Source organism: Thermobia domestica, chromosome 4, assembly GCF_964235325.1.
Source record: "Thermobia domestica chromosome 4, izTheDome1.hap1.1, whole genome shotgun sequence".
Lineage (NCBI taxonomy): Eukaryota > Metazoa > Arthropoda > Insecta > Zygentoma > Lepismatidae > Thermobia > Thermobia domestica.
In genome coordinates, this window is record NC_137457.1 from 192,283,936 (window position 1) to 192,290,055 (window position 6,120).

Consider the following 6,120-nt stretch of genomic DNA (forward strand, 5'->3'; position numbering starts at 1 on the left):
ATTTAATCATACCTGCCCTGCCCCACACAGAGTTGATATATATATATATATATATATATATATATATATATATATATATATATATGTATATATATATATATATATATATATATATATATATATATATATATATATATATATATATATATATATACTGTATATAGTTCTGTCAGAAGGACACGGACAAAAAGACGAAGACAGAAATGCCCAAGTAAACTGGACCCCGGTCAAAAGGGACCGGCGACAAAAGGGTCCAAATCAAAAGGGCCCCGCTGTCAAAAGTGCCCAAGTCAAAAGGTCGTCGCGACAAAAGGGTCCTATCTAAAAATGCCCGGTGAAAAAGGACACCGCATCAAAAGGGCACGGGTGAAGGCTGTCCCGTGTCAAAAGTTCCCGAGTCGAAAGGGCCACGCTACAATATGCCCCGAGTCAAAAGAGGCCCCGCGTCAAAAAGGCCCCTTGATAAAAGGCCCGGTAAATACAATTCCACGGCTAAAGAGCCTGAGATCAAGAGTGGAAATCAGGAGAAAGATATATGACCACTTACGTAAGTATTTTTACTGAGCCCTGGATCGTCAATTTACTCATAACTTCATCCTGCCCAACGCATTTCAGCTGGTGAATATATATTCTATGCCAGAAGGGCGAGGACCGAAATGCCCGAGTCAAAAGAGCCCCGGGCGAAAGGGCCCCATGACAAAACTGCCCTAGTTAAAAACGGTCCCGCGTCGAAAGGGCTTGGCGACCAAAGGGTCCGAGTCAAAAGGGTCCAATTCAAAACGGCCTCGGGTAGAAAGAGCCCGGGTAAGGAGTCGGCGACAAATGAGCCCGCGTCAAAAGGGCGCTGTTTCAAAAGTGCCCTGGTCAAAAGGTCCGGAGTCAAAACGGCCCCGAACCTATACCGTTCGAGTCAAAAGTGCCACGCGTAAAATAGTCCCGACTGAAAAAACCCCCGCATCAAAAGGGCCCGGTTCCACAGTCAAAAGACTGAGATCAAAGCACGAGAGGAAATCGAGCATGCACAAGTGTATATTGTCCCTTTGGTAAGTTGATGGTTTTGTGCAAAAGAAGGAAAAATATCTGTAGTTATTAGTAGCAAATAGGAAATTTGAATCGTGATATAAGTTTTGTTTTGTTGTTGATTGTTCTGCAACAAATGCTATTACTTAAGTCATTCTCCATTAAAGGTTGCAATCCCGTCTTTCGGAGTTTGTATTCTCGTTACTTTATATATTATTCATTTTCCCCTTAGTTCTAAAATTCGATTTCTTGCTCTGGATCAAAGTATAGTATGAAAAATATTCTGTGAAAGCGATTAGTTTAATTTTGCAGTCAGAAGACACATGTGGAGCTGTATACAGTGTTAGTCAAAAGTATTGGGACAGAACAATAATAACGACGTGCGTGGATGGAGGCAAAAAAATGTTACAATTGGCATTATTGCATTGACTTGGAGTGGGGTCACCTTCGAACCGATCTTGAATTCCGCCATATTGCATATCACACAATATTATTAAATATAAAAGGTTATGTTTTTAGACTAACTTATACCTTAATATTCCTACAAATGAGAATGTGAACTCGTTTGTAACACATCATCTGTTTGGGACAGAGTATGCTCTGTTTTACAGGGTGTCCGATGTTTAAAAGTAAATTACAGACATTCAGTAAAGCGACATCAGCATCATCCCTATTTATCGTATGATCATACTTCAGGTCTCGTTTTATCACAATACAGCAGCCTTTTAAATGGTAAACTCCGCATCAAAAAATTGCGACAGCTAACGCCGTGCAGTTAGACCACCAAATATACATCTTCTTATCACATAGTCGTGTCAGGTAAAGAGACCCCTCTCTCACCTCCTTTCTTCTCTTCCATACTAAAATTAGCTAACAACATGAGCGCAATTTTTATTTCAAACTATACATTTATTAGTATAGATAAAAAGAAATAACAAAAAAGAGACGAAACAAGATTCATAGGTTGATGTAGGGAGAAACTGAAACACCCACAATGAAAAATTGAAACCAATGAATGTCTATTACACAGAGATTCAGAAATGAGCAGAGAGAGAGAGAGAGAAGAGGAAAGGAAAGGAGAGGAGAAGAAGAAAAAGTAACGGAAGAACAGATAAAACTGTGGAATTCAAACGTAGTAAGAAAATAACCTAACATTATAAAGTTCCGTTTCCAGAAATCCAACAGTAATATAGAAATAAAGTTTGTTTTAGATCGTTACATAGTTTTTCAGAACTATTCGAATATACAGACGATCCTTTAAATATTTATTATGTTACTTTCATAATGGATAGCATACTCAATTTCAAGTAGAACTGTAGATCTCCGAGACACATCTAGGATAATGTAAAAGGTTTAACACACATGCTTTGTTTCCGCGTGGTTCGATTGCAAATTCGGTAGTGTTCGTTGGACGTAATGATCCAAAATACATTCTAATATACCCAGTAGACAGCGTTGGTCATATCTTCCATTTCAGACTACTAATGCGAACTGAACGATAAAAACGAAACGAAAAGAAAAGAGAAAGAAAGAAAAAAGAGAAAATTGAAGAGTGCTATTTTATTGCTAAATATCTATCAGATATAACCTATATTAAAAGTCCAAACTGTATCGTAATGGAAATCTACAAATGTTGGAAAGGAAAAGTTCATGTTTCTCATAGATGTAGCATCTTTCAAATTTCAACGTGAATAAAACACATTGAATTATAGGACGGGGAAAATTTTGTATCGAACTAGTAAAATGAAATTTTGTTTTCAAATAACCAGAGAGGTACCATTTTCTAGTCTTTTCCGAAGAGTTATCTGTTCCGAACATCCAGCATTGATTTCATCTCTACCGAACATAACGTAATTTGCACAGAGAGAAAGAATACGCTAAGAGCTCATACGCATCATCGTGTCAGTCGTATGATGCTGGTTAGGTTATAGACTACCACTGGATCGAGGAATTTAAATCCGTAGTGAACCGGTAATTCGACTGAGATTCGGTAACCCAGAGGATAAAAAAGATATTTTACTTATTTCCTTGCGTTTAAACAGTATTTCTGTCAGAGATGACTAGGGCAGTTGATGTTATCCCCAGAGCACGAAAAACACGTCGCCGAAGTTAACAGTTAATTAGATTCCCCGGACCAGGCTTCTGCTCCGTTTTAACTTTGGAATATGAACTGTATGTATGTGTGAGAGGGAGAGAGCTAGAGAAGTGAAAGATGCAAAGAAAGATAGGGAAACGTCAAGAAAGAAAGAGAGAGGGACGGGACGAATATAAATATGAAGCATACTTACTATTGTAGTGTATGATATAGAACGCACACACTATTTACTCGAACTGTCGCTAGCGATGCCTTGTAAGTTCTCCATCAGAAGATGAGTCTCTGTTCGCAGCCATTATTTTATGCGAAAAAATCATACTACCGGATGGAGTATCGAACCAAGATTTTTCATTTGGAAGTCTGACACGTTACCACTACATCACCGATTGCTTTAGCCAAACTTTGTTTAATAAATGGTGTAGTGTTTCTTTCTGAGAACGATAACACGAAAATTGCATACTGCAGATCAACGATGTCTTTAGAATGTCCTGGTAATTCCTGTCCTCTTCCCCATCCAACATTCGTAAATCGTCTCTATCATGATACAGGTGTTTGCTTTTACATTGTTATGTATTGCTTGTCCAGTATGATAAGTCGATTCTTCACAATCACTATGCTACGAGGGTCATCCGGAAATTGGTACCCGTTTGTGCAATAAAGACACAGCAGTACATATTAACAAATATACACATTTTTATTGGAAAGAGCATACTTTACACTACTTCTCCACATAATCACCAAGCAAATTTAGGCATTTGTCATACCGTGTGACGAGTTTTTGTATTCCAGGGTCATAGTCCTCCGCCACCAGTGTATTGAGATACGTAGTCACGCCTCGTTTAAGTTCGTCATCACTGTCAAATCTTTTTCCCGCCAGAAAATCGAGACACATTAGGAAAATGTTCACAGAGTTCGTCAATTGTGACGCGCCGATCGTTCCTCACTCATTCGTCTACTGACGTCAGTAGTTCCTCTTTAATGACAGATGGTCTCCCTGAACGCTCCTCGTCGTGTGTACTCCCCCTCCCCAGGTTGAAGTTGGGACACCAGCGCAGAACAAACGACTCGTCCATCGCATTGTCTCCATACACCTCCTTTAATTGGGGATGAATTTCACAAGGTCGAACGTTTCGTTCATTAAGAAATTTAATCACGGCCCTCACTTCACAACTGGCGGGGTTTTCAATTCGTTTAATCTTTATAAATGAGCACAGACACAACACAGGCACTGCTAGCATCACGCAACCTCGCACAGAGCAGGCAGACAAGCCACTGACGCGTTATGACCTTGCCCAGCGGCTTTCCGAGTCGTCAGCGCTTCAAGCGGCGCAAACGGGTATCACTTTCTGGATGGCTCTCGTAGATAGCAATATTATTTATAAGGCCATTGCGTTACCCCTACACTATCATGCCATCTAAAATTTCAAGCCGAATATTACTTTCTTTAGCCCTGATCTTTGGAACGAATCGGCTTCTTCCTGTAACGTTATTTGCAACAAAGTGCACAACAAAATTGATTTGTTCGACGGCCTAGAGAGAAATAAGTGCCCACTTATAAAAAAAAAACTTACAATCGAGGAAAGAATGTGAAATTAAAACATATTTTGCAGTAATTTATTCGTGCAAGTTCAAAAGTAAGCAAATAATAATAATAATAATAATAATAATAATAATAATAATAATAATAATAATAATAATAATAATAATAATAACAATAATAACATATATTATAAAATTGAAAGTAACTATGTGTGTGGCTCCTAATCTCTTGAACCACCCAACTGATCTCTATAAAGCTTTCAACATAGATAAGGTTCGGATCTGGGACTACTTTTGTCATTTCAGTTTGACGGTGCAACGTAGGGGCCGGTGAGAGGGAGCTACATGTAAAAAAAAAAACTAAAAATGAAAGTGGCTGTCTTTGTGACTTCATCACTCTTGAACCACCCGACCGATCTCAATTAAATTTTCAACACAAATCAGGTTCGGGCCTTAGATAGCATTTATCTATTCACTTTGACGATATAGCTTAGGGTTGAGGAGAGGGAGAAGTTAAAAAGTGTAAATAAAAGTTGATAACTCGCGAAACAAATGATCCATCACGATCAAATTTTCAACCTAGATGAAGTTCGAACCTGAGATGGTTTCTGTCATATCACTTGGACGTTGGAACTAAAGAGATAAAGAGGAGGAGCGACATTTAACAAAGAACGAAAAATTACTGGTATAAGTGGTGTATCTGTAATTTTTGGATTCGCTGAGATTAATAGTGACACATCTGATGCTGTTTAAATCCAAATTCAGTCCCTCTAGTGGGAGGAGGGAGAGACATATAAAAATGATCGAAATAACCAATATCACTGTCGAATTCACAGTTTTCCGGCTCGCTGAAATCAACAATGACACTGCAGATTCCGTGCCGCACAACATAGGGATGGGAGAGGATATAAAAAACACAACGAAAATGACCGATATCAAAGAGGGCTTTAGTAACACGAAACAGTGACTGAGTAACGGACCACATTAATATTATTTCTCAATTTAACCCAATGAAGCGGGTAATTGATGCTAATAATAATAATAATAATAATAGACTACTATAGTGTGAATGTACACATTTATTATTATTATTATTATTATTATTATTATTATTATTAGTATTATTAGTATTAGTATTAGTATTGCCGTACTTTTGAACTTGCACGACGAAATTACTGAAAATATGTTTTATTTCTGTAATTATTCCTGGATTGTATGCATTTCCTTCATTTATTAGTGGGCACTAATTTCTCTCTAGGCCGTCGAATAAATCAATTTCGTTGTGCACTTTGATTCGTTCTAAAGATCACACCTAAAGTAAGTAATATTTGGCTTCTAATTTCAGGTGGCATGAAAGTGTTCGGGTAACGCAGTGGCTTTATGCATAATACAGCTATCTACCATAGGTTCAAATCTTATTCACGTCAAAGTTAATATTTTTACAATGTGATTGTGAAAAATCTACT